Source organism: Apis laboriosa, unplaced genomic scaffold (assembly GCF_014066325.1).
Source record: "Apis laboriosa isolate Shangri-la unplaced genomic scaffold, ASM1406632v1 scaffold9_cov152, whole genome shotgun sequence".
Lineage (NCBI taxonomy): Eukaryota > Metazoa > Arthropoda > Insecta > Hymenoptera > Apidae > Apis > Apis laboriosa.
In genome coordinates this window covers 4,507,036-4,529,244 of record NW_025224966.1, presented here as the reverse complement: position 1 = coordinate 4,529,244, position 22,209 = coordinate 4,507,036, and the positions used below count along the sequence as shown (strand labels likewise).

Genomic DNA, 22,209 nt, shown 5'->3' with positions numbered 1-22,209 from the left:
CTTTTCTTCTGACCTTATTTTCATACCATTGTATCCAGGCACGCATGTGAACTAGTTTGTAATTTCGTTAATAACACTTCCCTAAGGAAGAAATTATGGACTAGGGACACGCAATACTTTTACCAAGAAAAGCATTTGAAATAGAGGTTTTAGTGAATTAAAACGTTTTCAGGAAACGCTCGCGGTGTTTTAATTTCTCTGCTTTATGACAATTTCGATTTAAACGAAAAATATAATTCTTATAATACGTATATTAATGCATTTATCTTGGAGAATGTATATTAAATAACAAGAAAAGTTTTATAGATATCTCATTCCATACATATCTATAGTTAAAGTTACGCATGCATGTATGTATCTTGTATAATTAAAAATGTACGGAATGATATAAAAATTTCTGAGCATAAGCATATAAAGTTTCTGAGTAATAGTTTAAGAAGAGAAATTTCTATTAAACTAAAATGGTAACGTTATGCTATAAATAAATAAATATCTAGAGGTCTTCGTTGTATCATTTCTATACGTTTCCATTTATCATTCCATTACATACCAATTTCAACAACGCGTCAAAATCCTTTCTTTTAATCCTCACCAATATTCATACACGCCCATTTCGTTCAATATTTCACTCGTATAACATGATATATCGTGATTCGATACATTAATTAAAACATGAATATTTAAATGGCCGGAAGTACTTTGGCCATTATTTTTATATTCGATTAATAAAATCCAATATATCGATTAATAAATCGTTAGATTGGATAAATCAAGGGATTAACGCTGTCGCATTGTGATTATTTTTTTTTTTCCACTCGTTAAATTGTTGCCATTAAAATAAGAGATAAATCGAACCATAAATTTTCCGTCACATTCATTTCGTATTTCAAATTCTTTGCTATCATCCGTAATTTTTTATTTTTTATGGAATTCTTTGAAATTTATTTGAATTCACTGCTATTTTACGAATAACGGGTAACAAGCTTGTTATTGTATTGCTTTAAGGAGAATGAAATAGTTGAATATTAAGCTCTTTTTTAAATTAGCGAAAATTAATATTGTCAGACTCTGTGTGTGTCCATCCTACATGATCCACGGAAGGAAAGGAATTTTTATTCCGTTTTTAGCTCGTTTGAATTAGCTTCTGTTTGTTTTGTATGGCAGAGATATTGCTTGCTTTTGCATATTGATGACGGTATGGCAAGTGTAAATAATATTTAGGTATATTTGAAGAAAAATGGAAAATGAATAATGGAATTACATTATTAAGAAATATTAACATTAAATATATTAAAGTAAGCAAATTGTTTCAATAGATATAGAGACAATATAATTTTAATTAAAAGAAAAGTCTGCGTTTTATTAAATAAATAATAAGAAAACTAAAATCAATAATAATCCAATTTTACTTTAATACTTTTTTTTTTCATTTATTAATTATTTTCTACGGCAATTGAAATAATGATTTATCTTTTATATGTATAAATTTATTAATTTTACACATATAAATATTTCAAATAAATGAAACACAATTAATCTACGAATCTTAAAATAATAATCCTATATAATATTCACGTGATTTTAATAAGACAACAAAATTGTTTTTGAAAGTGCAATGTAATACGTATACAACATATGAAAAACAGACGGTTATATACGTATGACTATAATACATGCACATAGAAAAATATTATTCTTCTTATTTTTTGCCACCAAAACATCTCGTTGCCCGTTTTTCTGGTGGGACCAGGCATTCAATGTTGGAATAACTCAATCAGAAAACCAAAACGAGTTATCACGGTTAACCCCTACGCATCTGCGGACGTGATATTTCGTGATGCAATTTCGTTCGTGCGACATTTTGAACGAAATATTTCGCGTGTCTGTTTTCCAATATTTATTTCAATATTTATTTCGTGTAAAAGAAATATATTATATTTTATAGAACTATAATGTTATTTTATGTAAAAAAGATATATTGTATTTTATAGAAATACAATGTTATTTTGTGCAAGAGAGATATTACAGTATATTTCGTATAAAAGAAAAAAAAAGAAAAATATTTGTTTTTAAGAGTATATTTTTTGAAAAATACATAACATTTTTGAAAGCATTTCTAGTCTTATCTTTTTTAAATTTTTGTTAGATGGTATTATGTTATATTACATTAAATGTATCGATATATTAATCTCAAATGTTTACAACAATATAATATTTATAACAATTTTAAAAATTATTAGGAAAATGCTAACAAAAATGTTCGAACTTTTCTTATATTATATATATTACCTCGTTCATAGAAGAGAAAGGATTAATAAGATTTCCTTATCAATTCAAAATCGGATTTATCCATGATGAGAAGATCATTTCATAAAAGCAATGCATACGTCATCTCCTTTCCTTGATTTGACCAATTTTTTTAGTAATCTTCAGATAAGTTCAGGATGTTTTAGTTGATGGAACGTATACGAGTAGTATTACAAAATAATTCTTTGAAATCTTTAATTTTCATAATGCCATATGAGATTATAAAATAACAAGAGAAAGCAAAAGCAATAAATAAATTAGATAAACATTTTGATTTATACAAGATGAAAACTGTTGTCGTTTCTGAAATAACATTGGAAAATTTTTAAAATGCGCATGCTAAAAGAAAAGTTTAGCTATTTTTCATTATCAATATCCTTTTTTTAAAAATTATTTATTAATTGAAAAAAATAAAAATTTATTTTAAAACAAAGATTATTCAAATAAAGCAAATAAAAATTACTCACAGATCTTTATAATTTGATATGTGTATCTTTTTATTAAACAAATTTTCTGGAATAAATTCGTTGAGAGACATTTATTAATCTCTTTATGGTAACTATGCTTATAATTGCATTACAATGCAATTGTTTAACCTTTACCTTTATGGTATAACGATGTATTATGGTATTACCTATTGTACAACATTAATGACAGCCACTTCGTTGGGGAGCAACAAGTAGTTGTAAAATATATCGATGGCGTGACCTAGACAATAAAGAGCTGTTATTATTCCTGGTTCAATGAAACATTTTATATATTACGATATTAAAATTTTGTTTCTTTAAAAAATTAGAATCAAAAGTTCGATTAATTTCTTTTTAAGTTACGTTATACATTGCCGTTATTAGATTTTAAAATTCATTTGTAAAGAAAAGTTTTACCTTGCATTTCATTTCAATTAAAATCAATAACGTGTTTCATTACATGACCCGTTTGATATGTAAAAAAAATATTACAAAAAAAATTATTTTTAATGAAATTTAATGAATGCAGAATGCTTTATTTACATTTTATATCTTGCATTCTTGCATTGATTAAAATCAATATCGCAATAATTGTTCTATATTGTGTCTAGAATTCGGAGAAAAAAATATTTACATGAAATAATTTATTTTCTATTAGTTTTAATGGAATTTAGTATATAGAAAATATGTTATTTATTAATTTTAAAAAAGTTGAAATTTTTCGTTGCTCGAGTTCTATTTCAAAATCGTTTATTACACGTGAATGTCATTTAAAAAGTTCAATTTATTTAAATTTTTTTGTTTTCACTGTTAACTGTTTTGTATTTATATTGAAAGAATTTTCATGAGTGATTTTATCTTTAAAATATCTTCACTTTTATGAAATTTATTTTAGAAGTCAACATTTTTTCGAATTTTTTAAATAAAATTTGAAATTAATAAATAACATACAATCCATTTATTCAATAAATATTTTATTATTCATCATTTTGATAAGATATTCTTTTTTTTAAATCACTATAATTTTTAAATTAATCGATTTTATATAAGAAAATGACTCTTGTTGTTTATTTAAAAATTTTTTTCACCATAATTTAAATGTTTAAACAAAATCACAATATTAATTTTAAAAAAATCACCTTTTATTAAATCACATAATTATATTTCCAGGCGAAGCGTTTTATTCTCTTAATCAATTTCGAACGAACGAAAACTAAATCGTATAATTATATTTCTAGGTGAAGTTATTTTCTATTTAACCTAAATCAAAGCTATCGATCGAAACTCGATACCAGCTAAATTTACAACTTCTTTGATTCCCTCTCTGAATATTCGATCGCATAAATGTACATGACACAATGCAAACTCTAGATACAAATTATTCTGCGGCAAGCGGTCAAGAACCAATCGAATATACATTCTCGAAGCTTTTTTTATCTTCGAATTTTCTTAATTCCGACCAAGCTACACAAACTCAGAAAAGATCTCTTTATTATACAATATTGAAGTTCTCGAGAAGATGGTGATGACCGATCGAAACCAGGTTGTTCATCGCGAACGGTATAATTCCTCGCTTTTAACGATCTATTATATAAAACAAAGTTGTGATTACTTGAAAGTTTAGCACAACTGACGAACAAGGAAAGGAAGGAGGATGATGAAGTTGGCCGATTTAATTTTCTAAATATTCATGGTGGCGCCGCACCGTGTCCCTCTGGCAAACGACAAAAACTGCCGTCGTGACACCATAAATATTCTATGTCGCGCCGTCCTAACCTGAAACGAGAGACGAATACGGGATATCTCAGATGGCAACTTCGCACCTAGCAAACACACATGGTCGTGTGTAACGAAATATTAAGTTATGCAATTATCCATGTAAATTCTTTTCTCTTTTGATGGGCAAATGACGTACGAAAGGATCGTTTGGTGAAATGGAAAATGGAATAAAGAATCGATGAAATGATTATATAGGTTAGTGATCTTGATTTTGTTTGTTTCGTGAATAAATTAATTATATTATTCTATGACTACAAATAATATATTTATTTGTTTATTTGTAGAATAAATTACTTTATTTTAAGGAAAAATAAGAATCCATATAGTGAAAAAAAAAATAAACATTTTGAAATTTTTCTTTTATTTTAGCAATAAATAGATACAATATTACGAATATATTATAATATCACGAAATGTAACAAAATTAAATTGAATATAAATTTTCAAAATAGAATTAACAATTTATCTTAATAAATTTCTTATCAATAATTTCTTATCATAAAAATTATAATAATTTTAAAATGCATATAATAATTACTTTGAAATATTATATCCTATTGAAAGTGTTAATGTTCAAGGCAGATCAATTAAATATATAAATATTTTTCTAAACCAAGTTATGTTATTCATGATAAATGTAATTTTTTGTAACTCATGTGTTTGTTCGAGTTTCTCATACACGTTTTTAAAATTAATATCGATTTAAATATCATATGAAACTAGTCTATAGGGAAATCAAAATTATATTATCCCAGTGCATCATAAATATTCTAATTTGACTCGTTATGCATTCGAATGATGGGCAAGTGTGCGAATATTATTATTCATATTGCAAGAGAACGAAAGATAGAACGGAAGATAGTAGAAAGCAAAGATCATCAATGATTCACCGTGTTTCAAAATCTTTCTGCGAAATTTCAAAAATTTCGATAATAATGCTATTCTATAAATAACAGATGTATAATAGAATAACAGCTTGAGGTCGTATACACATGATATAGTTACGAGGATATATAAGAAAAATCATTACAAAATAAATGTCAAAGTAAATTAAAAGGTTCGTATCAAATATATTTGTATCAATATAACTGAGATTGAAGAATTCATTTTTGTTATCAATTTTTCAAAGTGAATTCTTTTCATATACATAATTGCTTTCTATTTTTTAAATTAGTTTTTTTTTATTTTTTGACTTGATCTATGAATTATGCTTGCTTTTCTATATCTCTAAGTTCACAATCATACAAGTGATAGAAATGCGGAAAAAGAATTTGTACGCAATGTAATGAAGTTCAAAGGTGAAAATTTCAAATTCCATCGTTTTTTATTCTGTTTCTTTTTAGCGAACATGTGTCACGTAATGTATTCCGTACTATCATCCTGGAAATTCGCAAATGAAGGAAAATATAATTCTATTGAACTTGGGAACTGAATTGAAACGTAAGGGATAGATCAAAATAGAAATCTAAAAAAAAAGCTAATATTTTGGTGTTTTACTTCTTCGTATTTCTCTGCGTGGTTTTTTATCGATTTTGGATACATGATTCTTTCATTCTAAATGGAAAATCTTGTAACCAAAGAATTTGAAACTCAAGTTTCCGAAGATATCGATATTTCTTTCTTTCTGAAATTTTTCGAGGAAATATAATTTTTGAACGAAGTTCCAACAAAAAGGATCAAAATATATCTAGAATTATCAAAAAAATAAATAAATTAAGAATTTTGAGAAATTGAAAAATCTTTAAATTGAAATTTAAAAATTAACATTTATATAACGAAAATATTTTTTGAAAATTTAGTAGATGTAAGATTTTTCAATTTCTTTAATCTCAAAATTCTTTGAAAATCTTAAAATCTTAAAATATCTGTAAAATTTATAATACACATAATTTAAAATGAAAATAAAAGAAAAATGTTTAATACTTTTTCAAAAATAATAAAATTATATATTCTATTTAGAAATCATTTTAAACATTTCTAATGTTTCAATCATCAATTTCTAAAATTAAAAACACAGATCATATAAGATGTTAGATTAAATAACTAAAAATAACATCATCACAATATGATAGTTAGCAAAATCATCACTTTTAAAAGTCAAATATCAAATTGATCTTCGAAAATATTTAAACAACTGTGCCGAGCAAAAACAAAGTTTACATGTGAATTAACAAACTTTAACAAAGTACAGAAATATTTACATCGCGAGTAACCAGTTTCCATGGTCGACGTCTGACCAACGATCAGGAAATGGATCGATCCGATATCCGACGTTCTTTAGGATCTAATCTTCTTCGCAGATTCGCAGAACACATTTTCTCGTTGAAAAATCAAATATATGTCTTATTTTATCGTTGATGCATCGATCATAGCAACTCGTGTAAACGTGCATGAATTATGCATTTCAAGCAAAATCGCATTTCATGATCGTCTAATAAGATATATTTTATGTATAGATATTTAATTTCAATAGATAGAAAGGTTTATTTATATTCATATTAGAGAATTAGAAGAAAAATGAAACAAAATATTAATTAGATTTATATAATTAAACAATAATAATAATTATAATTTTAAAGCTTAAAAAATATTCATATGTATTTATTAAAAGTCGTAAAGACGTAATCTAATGAAATTTATCTTTTATAATCTACATGGGAAAATTCCAATCAAAGTGTATAAGAATTTTAATCATTTCCTAAGAGTTATTACATCTAGTAAATTATATAGTTCAATCAAGTTTTTATTATTAATAATCAATTAAGAAAATGGAATTAACTCCTCCATACACATGTCAGTACTATTTTGAACGCTATTAGTTTATGTATCAAAAAAATGTTCGCATGTTTTTAATTTATCAGTATTAAAAATATATTTTTCCATATTTTTCACATATAGATAAATTAAAATGAATCAATTTATCATTAATTTAATTTTGATGTCCATTGAAAAAAATTCTTTCTTTTAAAAATCACAATTGGTAGTTTAATTTAAAATTTACAATAATAATACACGCATGTAGAAATATTATATTCATATAAAACGAAATATTTTTTTTTCGTTTTAATTGCTTCATATTTTTGTATTGGAATACGACATTTTTTGTTTTTTAGAAAAATTCTATATAAAATAAGAAAATATACCTACACCTTTTAAACCCTTAATCTTTCAAATGCTTTTAAATCCTAAACTTTTTTTTTCTTCGATACTCGCATCAAACGTTATTTATTCAAGGTAATACTTTATGTAGGTAATACTAATGCAAAAATCAAATTGATAAATTCTTAAACTTATACATATTTGAAATAATTTTATTTTCATATTTTGTAAATTTTAATAATTTATTTTTAATATTCATAAGATGAAATCAAATAAAAATTCTGATTTATAATAATAATAATAATAAGTATACTCACTATTAATAAGTGTTTAAAGTCTTTACTCTTTGAAAATTTGATCTTAGTTAAAATGACTTTGCAACAACTGCTCAAAACATTCTTCGAGTAATTCAACGTGCACGTGTAACTTCCTCTTATAATGAAATAGATCTTTTAAAGTTCTCCAAACGATGACAAAGTATCTCTTTGATCTTTACGGATATTGCGTATAGAGCAGTTTCATAAGTCATCACAAGTTCAAATATATATATATCGTATTATTATATAATATTTTATTATTAAATTTGACATTACATTCACGTGATATATATTCCAGGAAAAAATATCAAAAAAATTTTAACACTTTTATGTAACATTTATATAATATAACTATATATATAATAATATTTTTTGAATTTTGAACAAATGCAAAAGCATAAATAAATTTTCTACTTTGATCTCATAAATTATGTTTCACAAAAAAAAAGAAAAAGAAAAAGAAAAAGAGAAAAAAAAAGGGAAAAATCGGCTTAAGGCCATAGAAAATCGATAATGCACGGTACACACCTACATTCGAAACTCTAAAAAAGCCTAAAATGTTCCGGGTGCCGGAATATCGACGAAGGTATTGCGAAAATAATGAAATGGCACATGTCCAAGAGATCTACCGAACGTCCATCGAAAGGGTAGCGAAAGACTGGCTTTCAGAATTGGCTGACAGCCAATTCTCGTTCACCTGATATGTCTATGCCGTGAACGTTTAAATAATACTGTTACACGACAAATATCGAGTTCACTATCAGACGAAAAAAACCGGAGATCATGTATCGCGTACAATCCTTTTAGGAAGAAACACGTAAACGTCAGAAAGATCTATGAGCATCGGTGGATTCACGTGTTGCGTGTCTGTTGCTTTTTTTTCTTTTTTTTTTAATTGTGAAATCTATGTCATGGCACGCAAATATTATCAAACAAAATTAATTATTAAAAAGATAGAAGCAGTTTTAATTATACATGTAATCGCGTGTGTAATCAAATCAATATGATAACTTGAAATATTTCGATAGAGAATTTTTTTTTGAGAATTCTTTCAAAATTCTAAAATTCTAAATTCTATTTAAAAACAAACATTAATAATCTTATAATCAATAATATCTTATAATCTAATAATATATTAAGGAAATTCTATTCATTTAGGAAATTTTAATATAATATAATTTTAAAAAAGTTAAAATTAACTTTATGCACATATATTTTACATATATAAAAATGAATGAAATTTGATAAATAATCGGTATTCAAAGGATTTTCGTGATGTACGACACGCCTTCTGCAAAATTCAATTAGAGTATGTCAGCATCGATTATCTCATTAATCTACTATATCTGCGTACTATTAGGTGATATGTAAACTATGTCGATATCAGTCATCGATGAACAGGAAAATGCAATCAGAACAGCCGATGCGCAAAATTATCAATTTCATGGCAATTGATTGGAATATAATTTAATCTGAAGATTCGAAAATCATTGTCGAATGTACATTTCTTGAACAATCATAACGATTTGCAACCAATATTAACCAAGTGCTGGATAGAAGCTCAATAGAAAAATCCTAGTCCTGAAACTATTTTTCTAATAAATTAGAATAGGAAGAAGGTTATACACGTGGTGGATAGAAATATGTCATCTGCAAGTAGAGTATGAAGTTTATGACAAATTTTGAATATATATATATATATCTGTTGTAGAAGTTATCTATGTGAAAACATGTCGACGATATTCTGGAAAGGAAAAATTGCACGATATTTCTTTTTCACAATTCTTTTTCACAATTCTATTACTAGTTACCAATACTTAGTTCAATCGAATTTTCGCCGGATGTGTACTTATGTGGACAAAGTTTGCAACCAAAGCAAAGCTGACAAGTAACTACTTGATGGGCTAACGTGGTTCCAGGAGACCATGTTGCGAAAAGCTGGACCAACCACCAACTTGTCCTTGATGTTCCCGTTTAAGTTTCCCGTAGTTATAGCTTTTGAATGATAAACGCAGAAAATTATATAATTAGGATAATAAGTCAAAGTTTCAAAATTATTGATAATATATATTTGAAAAAATTGAGATATATAGATTTGAGATAAGGATTTGAAAAGTTGGAAAGAATAATTTAAAAATTTTTTAAATTTTAATTTTAATTTTAAAAATTCGACTTAAAATTACTTCAGAGGATTTCTTGGATTCCTTAATGTATGTAATATCTATCGTAATGTATGTAATATCTATCGTAATTCAATTTGCGTCTTAGATTACTCTTTTTTCAAAAATAAAAAATATTGGACTTATATATTTCTTAATATCTTCATTTTCAAGATCAACCAGATATAAGAATCCACAACATTATGTTCGAAGTTAATATAACTGTAACATATATTTTGTACTTAAATTTATTTTACGTTGATATCGACGATACAATCGGCAAATCGAATTATCGATAACATCTTGATGATATAATATTGATCGATAATGTCATTGATAGTAATATCACTACTAAACTACATTGTTTGATATATCGATGTCGATACGTTAGATGTGCGACAAATATATATATGGACAATCGAACATTCGATTTAATACTGTTTCGTTAAACGATAATTTCTAATTTAAAGTTCATTGTTTTTAACGAATGAAATTAACAATGGATATTTCGACACGTGGAATGATGCAATTATTGATCTTTCTGGAATTAAGAGAAATTCCAGATTGCTAATCCATGATAAGCTATATGTATATATTTAATTAATCGCTGATCACTCAATAAAACAATGATTAAAATTAAATATAATTAGAATGAATTTATTCGAAAAATTTCAATAGTAAAGAATCGAAATGGTGGAATTTCTATTACAATGTAATGCTGAATCCTTCTATCTATTCTGAATAATGCAGTTCACGTTCTAATACGTAAATTTCAATCATTACGAACCTATGTCGTGTAAGCTATTCTGCACGCATACAATTCACGTACTTGGCTGACAAATTACTTGTTACAGTTTCGAGCAGAGTTTCAATTACATTGCAAAAGTTGAGTGTAGTATCGACCAGTTCATCGTTAATCTTCAAATCTCGACCATTACTTATTGAACTTTTGGTTCTAAAATTATCTCTCTTATTAAAATGATGTACTTGTACGTTTCTATCGAAGTTAATGATAACGTTATCATCGATTCATCTTTTTAAGGCTATATCAATATAATATAACAATATATTATATTCTATAAAATAAGGATTATTGAGTAATGATATATCATTAATTATAAAAATATAAAATAAAAATATAATAAATGGAAAGAATTAGGTGACCATTACTTCATTCTGTTCATCAGATCAATTGCAATCTTGAGTTTGCAAGCTTTTAAAATAACATTCTTTGAAAACATAGAGAGAAATATATTGGTCTTCTCGAAATAATTCTGAATAGGAAATAAGCTCTTAAAACATCAATTGAAATTTTCATTCGATTATATTCAACACATTTCTTTCCACAGAGTAATAGCCCCGAATCCATATCGCTTGCACTCAATACTCTACCACTTTATGCATAAGAAGACATAAATTATACATGAGTTGTTGACACGACAAACAGCTTGAAAGGAATGAATGCCTGAAATAAGTCGATAAAATATTAATTCTTACTTTATTTAACTTTGGATGCTGCTGAATGAATATTGTTTTTCCTTATTTTATTATCTTTCCTTGTTTAATTATCTTAAATAAAATAAATTTGCAATGACTTAATTTATTTAAATTGGATTGCACATTATATATTGTATCTAGAAATTTTCGGTATCTAGAAATTTTTCTAAATCAAAATTTCAATTTTAATTTATTTTTCATTTTATTCAATTTCAGTGTTACAAGATCTCACTCTTTCTCGAGTTTCTTCTACATAATTTAAAGTTGTTTATGTTGAGTTTATGTTTTTAATTAAAATATTTTTAAAGATCAGAGATTATATTATTCGATAATATATAGTAATATTTCTATTAAACAATCTACGTAACAGGATAGTATTTAAAATATTAAAATTTGTATATATCGTCCGATTGAGAAATTAAAGCGATAGTGAATAAGTCGTGATCCTTTCAAAACAAACACATCACTTTATCCTCGTACGACTTAGATTAACTTGTTTAAAATTTTAAACGAATGAAAGTACTCGAGAAGGAATGTTGAAATGGATTGCTCGACGTTTCTATGGCTCTTTTAGGGTAATCATTTTAAAGTAATCGCGATTCTCAGTATGCAGAATATTAACTGAAGAGTTATGCTAATATTTTGGAATGGTCGGTTACAGATAAACTTTTCATCAAATAAAACAATAATCTCGACTATTGGATTTTCCTTATTGTTTATTATAGAAATCATCCTGTTTGCAATTATATTATATATATTGAGTTTGTCTCGTGATATTTTGATATAAAATATTATTTTGTTAAATTTATATTTGAAAATTGATAATAACGAATTTCAATTTTGAAACAATTCCAAATTTTTCATTATTTAAAATTTTTCAAAATTTTTATATTTTTGAATCTTGAAATTCAGATAAATCCTATAAACCTTGATAAATTGTGAAAATTTTGAAAAGTTTTCAAGTTTTGGATATATTAATACAAAGATTTTAAAGTCTTGGAAACTTGATAGATATTCACTATCCTATGATGTATGCTATACATATATATTATAGTACATAAGATATTGAGTAGCCATAGAACTTTTAAAACCTATCAATATTTTTAAAACTTCCAAGACTTTCCGAATCTGTAAGACCTTAGGGATCTATCAAGATTGTCAAGATTTATCAAAACTTTTTTTTTTACAGACTCTTAATCTTTTAAAACTCAAGATTCAAGATTTTTATATAAATATTTTTATCAAATAGTTTTATCAAATTAAATTTTCATTATTATTATTTTAAAAAATAAAACTAATAAATATTCAATTAAAAATTTCATAAATAAAGGATCTTATCATCTGTGTCTCTTTTCTCTAAAATTCAATTATTTATATCTCGTATCTCAATTATTGCTAAATAATATAAATAAATTGTTTTTAACTAATATCATGTAAGATATTAGTAGAATATTTTCTTTATATTGTAATAAAAAAGAAAATTCATTTTTAAAAAAAGTTATGGAATTATAGAATACATAAATATCTACATATAATACTATACATATACATATAATGTATTAAAATATAATATTTATGCACTTACATATATTATACTTTTTTATGTTTTTATTTATTAATTGTATATTTATCTTATATCTTTTTTTTATTTCTGTTGCAGATAGTATGATATTTTCGTGAGACGGAAACCAAAGGTATGTAAATATCTATGTTAATATTTCTATATATATATATATATTAAGAAAATGAAATGTAAATTTAGTATGTAAGTTTTTTTTCAAAAATGATATAAGTATGAATGATCACAGAACTAGAAAAAAGTCCGAATTTCTTATTAATATTATAATTTTTCTAATCAAATTTCTAATCAAATTGATAAAATTGACAAATGACAAAAACACGAATTTCACTGGATCATTTTAAATTGAACAATTAAAATACTTTTTATTAGCTATAGTAACGATTCATTTTATTTGTTTGAAACATTGAACAACTTTTGTTTCCTCGTTTTCTTTCTTCTACTATGATTATTTTATGAACTCGTGAAGTTCTTGGCTAGGTTTATTTTCAAAAATTAAAGAAACGATGAAAACGAGACTTCTTAATGAATAATTGAGTAGTAAAGTATAAGTATATAATATAAGTGTTTGTATGCATGTTTCATAATACTGATAAAATATAGATTATGCAGACAAAAGTTTTGACTTGATTTTGCTGTAGAAAACGATATACATTAAAGTTTTGGCATTTAAATTTTAAATACAAATTCCTTTTGCAATTTATACGAGTAATTTATATTTACATAAATACATAGAAAATAATAGATATTGTTTTTTTAAAATGCTTTTTTCTCAAAATATGCTTATATTATATTTCTCTAGATATGCGTATAATAAGTTTTTAAATATTTAATATCTATTAAAACGAAATTTTATTTTTTTAATAATTTTATTTAAAAAAAATTTTGGACAAACTTTCATATATTATGTTATATTTACATAGATTTCAGTTTGCAAAGAAACGATATAAGATTTATCGAGTCATCAATTTCAATATAAAGAAAAGAAAAAGAATTTTAAGGAAAACTAAATTTGTTAAATAATCGTTGCTGAAATTTTATCCCGTATGCAAATGAAGAATTATTTTCATACGGCTTCGAACAAAAGCAACCAAAGTATTTGCACAAAAGTTCTCGCGCAGCAAAAATCTTTAATACTCGCAGTTTAACTCTAAAAATATTCTTACGTGAAAATTTTAAATCTTTCTTTTTCGAAATTATCGTAGATATCGTTCCTACAAAACCTATTCGTTTTTTTACCTCCGCCATTTCTTCAACCTCTGAACTTCGAAGTCTCGAGAAAGTTGAAACGATAAGAAAATCGTTTATACTTAAATTAGTTGTGGAAGTGCTAGTTTGGTTTTCAAACTGAATAGTTCTCGAAATTTTCATAGCAACGATCAATATTCATTCTGGAAGAACTTCAAATTCAAATTTAAATTCTAGAAAAATTTATTAACTTGTTATTGAAAATAGAATTAAATGCATATCTGATTTTGTATTAAATAGCTAAACTTTAATCAATCATTTCTCTTAATTATCCATCCTAATATATTTTTGAATTTCTTCCATTACATATAAATATCCGGTTTAATATCCATTATTTAACTTCTACTTAAACATAATAATCCAAGAAACAAGCTTACTCTCTTTCTGCTGAATATTTCATGATTAAGTTTTTACCTCGATGATAGATATTTATGTTAGGAATAGATATAGATATTATATCTTATATAATAGATATTTAATGTTAGGAATCTATTCGATTAATCTTTGATAATCTACAATAGATCAATAGATTGGATAATTTTCGTATCAAATATTAATTATTATTCGCGAGGATCATTTCAACAATTGCAATTATAATGATTCAATTTTACTTTATATAAATCTTTATATAATCCCTTGTACTTTCAATCGAACTTTTATTTTGACGATCTAATAATTAATTTGTTTCTCCACTGGACACGCAAACATATTTGCAATCCACATTGTCATCTTTTCATCCGATAATTCGAATATTAATACGGAGACGGACGTTTTTCTCCTTTGTTCGTTATCATGCTCATGCTTTATATCTTCATTCGTGCATTCATCGAGGACACGGATGCAAAGACCAGAAAGGGGATGCACCGTGGTCGAAGAGTGAAATCCTACAAACGTGACAGGCGTGCCGACGACAACGGTACTAATACACGTGAACAACGAGCGAGGGGTGCTAAACTTTCGACACGTCCAGCTTTTCTCATACACGAACCAGTTTCGCGATCATATATACTCTTTTTTTTTTCTTTTTTTTTTTTTTTCTTTTTTTTTTCCCCTCCCCTTTCTTTCTTTTTGTCCACTCGCAACAGAGAAACAAATATAAAGCTAGATGAAAAATCGAGCTGCTCATCAATTTTCTGGCCGATCGAAAGTTATCTGTCGGATCAATCTTTGCATGGTGACGCGAAAGAAGCGATATGTACACTATTATACGACCCAATAAATTTTTATTACCACCAGGCTTCTCCGTGGTGATCATCTCCAGTGTTTTCGATGCGGATCTGATTCGATACACGAGGATTTATCCGCGAACCGTTCTGTCGAATTTCATCGATCTGTGTCACGTCACAAATTTTGTTTTCAATCGAAATAAGAAATAAGAAATTTTTTTCTTGCTTAATTATTTCTTTAAGATTATTTCTTCCGTTAATTTTTAAAGGCGAAGATTCTTGTATAGAATAAGGTAGTTTTTACAATAAATTTTCATACCTTCTCGCTGCTTGATATTGTCGGTTAGAAGATGCGAACAATATATCCACTTTAATTTCCCTCTCACCATTCTACCAAGCATTCTCTGCTCATAAATCTTTTGCCACCTTCGTTCTTCCACGATCTACGTATCTAGAAAAAGAAGCTGTGTATCAAATAAGATCTTCTTCTTCTTCTTGTTTGTTCTGAAAAATAGTTTCATAAGTAGCGATAAATTTTAAAAAAAAAAAAAAAAAAAAAAGAAATAATCGTTCTTCTATCTCCATAAAAATTCCTGGATTCGTTTCAACATTCTCTTATTGCTCAAAAAATAAATTATTACTACTTTTCTTTTTCTAAATACTTTTGTTTTGCGAATTTAAGATAAAAATCCAATTCTTCGAGATGTAATCGAAAAATTACAAATTTTCGAAAAACTCCTCTCGAATCTGACGAAGTGTAAGTGTGAGTGTAAACCGAGTACACAAAATTTCTAAGTTAAAATATTTATCTATTGGGTGAACCACATTTTTCTATCACTATTTTCAAAAAATAATTTCCAACGATAGGGATTGAAAAGAGACAAAAATCTCTAATCGAAAGACAAAGATAATTTATTTTCCGGAATTTTCTTCTCTGTTTGCCTCTCTCTTTCAAACGCCTTCTTTTCTCTATTTCTGCGGATCGCTCATTCGATATCTGCATATATGCAGATATTTGAAACGCTTGTCATGTGCAGATCTCGGATACGGAACGTGCGCCGCATTTCCCGTATCTGGAGATCATAAAAAAAAAAAAAAAAAAAAAAAAAAAAAAAAGAAAGGAAGGAAGAAAGAAAGAAAAAAAAAAAAATAGATGAATCTGTGATCCAACCAGTATGCACGAGTTAATATCCCTTGCACTTTGAATCGGCACGTTGCACATTATTCTCTTAAATTGGATGCCGAATAAGAAGAAGAATGAAGATTGGTTTTCATCTCGATTTGTGAAAAAAATTTCTTTTCACGCTCGAAAGCATTTCTCAATTTTTTTCCTCTTATCATCCAAATACATTCGATGAATGTATCCACTACACTAATTTTCACAATGTAAAATTTCTAAAAACACGAACGTTTATATTATTTGAATAACTAATTGCATTTTGATGCGTAATTTTTTTCAAATATAACGAAATATCGAAGTTTATATGCGAGTGAAATCATATAAAGAGATAGATCTTTGAATCTCTTTTGTATTTTTTTTTTTTTAATTTTTTAATTTCGGGGAAAAAGTTTGTTAAAAAAACACCGTGAAACATCATCGATAATATTTTACATTCGAATAATTGTATTTGGGAGAAAGCTTATATTAGTTGAATATCTGAGGCAGCTAACAAACAGCTTTGGAAAACAGAGATGTAAAATTCAACGGTTGGATCAAATTGCCCATTAAACATGAATCAAGTCTGTTAACAAACCTAAGAAGCTTTTAAAAGAGTAATGTAATTTATGGATGCTGAATGATTAACCGGAGAACCGGGACATGAATGAACGAGACCATGGTGGAAATTGCTTGGAGTAATTTTTAATATGATAATTAGTGGAAGCAATACTGACGGAGGGTTGGGATGAAGAGTATGTGTAAGCAAGTCTATGTCAGATGCAGGAAAGCGCTTAAGTGCTGCTGCTGCTGCTGCTGTTGCAAGACTGAAATGAATATCTTGATGTACAAGAAGACGTTTAATTACGGAAGGGTGAAAAATTGAAAATTATTAATAAGAATGGAAATTTGTTGTTGTTGCTCCTTTGTGACTCGAACGAACACACTGCGTGTCTTTGATTCCATTGGTACAATTGTTTGTTTAAAAAAAAAACAAAAACAAAATTAAAAATAAAATGTCGATGTAAAAGTATTTTTTTTTTTTTTTTTTTTTTTACCAAATTTTATTGTACTCGAAAGCCTTTGTACGATTTCTCGTACAAATGGACGTCGTTGTTAAATATTTAATTACTCCAAACATTATTATTTCGGAAATACAAACGAAAATCCTTCGATCGATTTCTTTTTCGAAGCTATATGTTCAATAATTGGAATTGTTTTAATTGTATATATTCGTTTCGCATTTGATTCCAGAATTGTTAACTTTCCTGTTATATTTTTGTATTCCACTCTTATATCAAAGAAAAATTCGCAATATCGAAAATGGAAGAATTATCTTTCCGATAATGATATTATTAATTTTTCTTCCCTCCAAATGAACTTTTAATAATTTTTAATTCGATGACATCTTTATCATTTGTGCTTATTATACATTCGAACATCGTTTTTCACGATGTTACAGAGAAAAATGAATGGATCCAATTAATTGGCCTTCACGAGTTTCGGATCTCAATCTTTTTGATTTATGATTTTCTACGAAAGGATTCGCCAGAATCGTTCTACGAAAGATTTATAACAACGGTTTAGACAGACTTTATATCGCGAAATATCATTAACTTTTTTAATAAGTGAAGTGTGAAATTATTATACGCATAGAATTTGGGTCACGTTGAAAGTTACTCGTGATCCGATGAAATTTTTATGCAAAATTTTCAAAACTTTCTTCTCGGCTCATTCTCATAATAATTCAAAAATAATTAAAAGTGTTTTTTCACTCGATAGGAAAAAAAATTCATGGTGTTTCGTCCAAATAATTAACCATCCCTTTTTTTTTTTTCAAATCGTTTATTCAAAAATTATTGCATAACTTTCAGGCATACGAGAAAATTTTCTTTACATTTTCTTATATAAGATCAAACGTTTAACATTTCGAAAATTGAAATTCACGAATTCTCTCTCTCTGTAATTCTCGTGTAATTTCGAACAAGCATGTTAAGTATATCCACAAGTTGAGGAAGGCATAATCCGCGGATTGTTGTTCCGCCTCGGATCCACGATTACATTCGTACACGGGCAACGTTCTCGAAGCCGGTATATCATTGTCTAAGATCGAGAGATGTCTTACGTGAATTCTCCTCGTTCTCGTTTCCACAAACCCGATACTTACAGAGAGAACGTGCACGGATTCCATCCTACCTATTTCCAGAGAGTACCCCCCTGATAGGCGTTTGAACTCTTCTGATTGGATTTTAAAATCTTTTTACGCGAACTTTTTTAATCTTTATCCCGTGTTTTTGTCCCTTCTATTCTTTCAAATTCGGCCTCCCTTTTGTTGATCGTGGTGTCGATGTTAGTTTTTAATCTGAACGTTGCTTGAAATAATATTTTTCGAAAGAGAATTTTATTTTATTTTTAACGACGAAGCAAGAATGTAAAAATAATAATAATTTCTTTTAATTTTCCTTTTTTTTCTTTCTCTTTCTCTCTCTCTTTCTCTCTCTTCAATTTTTCATTTTTGTGTTTTTAATTATTCATAGATGTTTCTTTTAAAATTGATTTTCTATTTAAAATCATGGTATAGTGTTAATTTTTATTTTTAAATTAAATTTAAAAAACGTTACTTGAAATAATATTTTTCAAGAAAATAAAGGAAATTTCGTGTGTTTTTTTAGTTTGAAAAAATAATAATAACAACTTCCTTTGATTTTGCATCTTTTTTTCAAGTTTTCGTATTCATAGACGTTTCCTTTAAAAACATTCTTTTTTTCGTATTTAAAATATTACGAAATAATAAATTTTTCTAATTTTGTCCACGTTTTAAATATCCATAATTATTTCTTTTAAAATTAACTTGTATTCAGAATTATAAGTATGAATATAAGAGATAACGATAACGAAAATTACACGATACAACAACGTCTTCATAACTAATTAGAATCGTGGAAATAAAACGCAAGAGATGGCTGTAATTTCAATTAAACAAGGTAAATTAATTTCATTTATTTTATTAAAACAGCTTGATATGAAATTCGAATGAATGAATTAGCTAATTAAAACTATCCAAAGTTTTAATTTCGAGTGAAAAGGGTTGTTGACATCCCAACTACTTTTCAAATTTTCTTCATTTCGCATGTTCGAATCTGTCTCTCGTTCCACATTTCCTCTCGTTTCGATTCGTACAGATAAATCTGAAATGCGAAATTCAAATTGCAAATTGATCCTTTTCTTTGAATTTAAAAGAAAACCACAAATGCGGTCGCTTCGCAAATTATCGAAACATTTCATATCAATTCCATCATCATCATTTTTCTCCGAAATGAAATTTTATCGAATGAAATTGTACTACAATCGTTCCGTGCAAAAATTGTTACATTTTTATCTATTTTATATAATTCTATATAATTTATATTTAAATTATTCGAATTAAATAAATTTTAATTTCTAATTTATTTGCGTGTTTCGTAAAATACGTAAATTGATTTGGCAGAAATATTTATCGAGAACGATTCGAATGAAAGTCAATTTTCGTTTTCTTCGAGTGATAATGGCTCGTGAAGAGAGAGAGAGAGAGAGAGAGAGAGAGAGGTCACGAATGCTGGTCGAATAATATCTATCGGAATTTCAGAGAGTAAATAAAAAGAAAGATGCGATCAATGTGCAGAAAACTGTAAAACGAAGGAATAAGGTATCTCGGTGGAAATAAATGACAAATGAAATGAAATAAACAATCGTGTTGCATTTATAGGAAAATCCTTTTGTTATCTTTAATTACAACTCTCTCTCTTCCTCTATCTCGTCAGAGATATCTTAAAGATTTATCAGATATTCATTAATAATATCTTTGACGTGATGGTATGAAATTCTATATCATTAACGAGTTGCGATGTAATTCTTCTTTCAACGTTAAAAATCGTAATTAAACCCCTGACAGATGTAGCCAAGTTAAAATTCTCGTGTCTCAAAATTGGATTTCGCATCAACGTGTTTAATTCGTAATAAATTTATCTCGTACAGAATGACAGGTTTTAATGAAATATTTGTTTTCCTTGTTATTTTTAGCTCGCGCATTAACGGTGTTTCATTATCATATTTTCATTCGACACATTAATTTCGCGCCCAGTTAAAGTAATTAATCGATTTAATAAATTAATCGAAATTATTTAAATTCCAAAAAATAAAAAAAGAAAGAAAAAAAGAAAAAAAGAAAGGAAGGGCAACCGAAGGCAAATTTCGAAGAAACTAATTTTTCCTCATCAAAATTCCTTGCCACCATATTGCAGGACATCAAATATCGCGCGACTTTCAAACATAACTTTCTTTCCGTGCATTATACGCCTTCATACATATTCATGAAAATTCATCATTTCTTTCAGAAGTGTTTGCACTCCTACAAACTAGTTTTTGCCAAAACGAAAAATGATTTCGTTATTGGCGTTATATACGCGAACTACATTTTAAATTTCGTTGAATTTTTTTTTTTTTTTTTTTTTTTTTTTCACTCGAATTCGTGTCGTAACTTTGACTCATGAATATATATATCAATGCTTGAACCGGATAAAATATTTAAACGATAAAATATTTTATGCATCCTCCAAATTGTTTAAGAAATTCATTTTTGAGAGAAAGAAATATCTATATCCGATATTATTAATTCAAATAAATTCGTATCTACCTGTATGTTGAAACGGAATTTACGGGGAATAAACGCGAATATATATCAATTCGATAAAAGAAAGGGGAACTTTGAATCCTATCGTGTCATCGCAAGTTTACGCACTCGTTTCCCGCAGATCATTCGAGAAGAATTTTCACCGCGGTAAAAATAAGTTATATGGGAACAGTCGGATCTAACCCCACTTTAAAAGATACACACAAGCGCGCCTATAAGAGAATTGTCAGCTATTTTCTCTCCGTGTCGATTCAATTCGATTTCTAAAATTATACTCAAGAAATTGGTGCAAAGGGAAACACTTGATCTTTGACAAAGAAGCAAACAACGAAAGACAAGTTCTTCGTTTTTTTTTTTTTTTTTTTTTTNTTTTTTTTTTTTTTTTTTTTTTTTTTTTTTTTTTTTTTTTTTTTTTTTTAATATCAACGTAATACGTGCGAGAAAGGAATATGTGAACATCAATTAATAAGTTACTTCCGATAATCGATCGTTACGATATTTAAATCTCGAATCGTTCGATATACCTTCAAAGTGTTTAACAACAGTCACAGAAAATCGTTACCTTATATATTTGCACTCCCCCTCGTTTGTTTTATTTTTTATTCACGATCACCTCGCTAGATATATCATCTAAACGTAAACAATTTTCGTGTTGCGAAGAACATAAACGAGGTGAACGTAACGATTTCAAAGCATGTATTATGCAAAACTTGGTTCAGTTTAATACTGTTCCTCTCGCTTCGTCGACGACGCAACGTATTCTTAT

General features: G+C 27.0%; 1 protein-coding gene across 5 annotated transcripts in view; it reads left to right on the top strand.

The window, feature by feature from the left end:
• Nucleotides 1-22,209, top strand: part of LOC122720058 (1-phosphatidylinositol 4,5-bisphosphate phosphodiesterase epsilon-1-like) — a 103,065-nt gene that overhangs the window by 4,692 nt on the left and 76,164 nt on the right. For all 5 annotated transcript variants that reach the window (XM_043946496.1, XM_043946498.1, XM_043946494.1 and 2 more), the window contains exon 2: nucleotides 13,286-13,319. The gene's annotated coding sequence lies outside the window, so the exon portion shown is untranslated. The remainder of the gene's footprint in view (nucleotides 1-13,285; nucleotides 13,320-22,209) is intronic.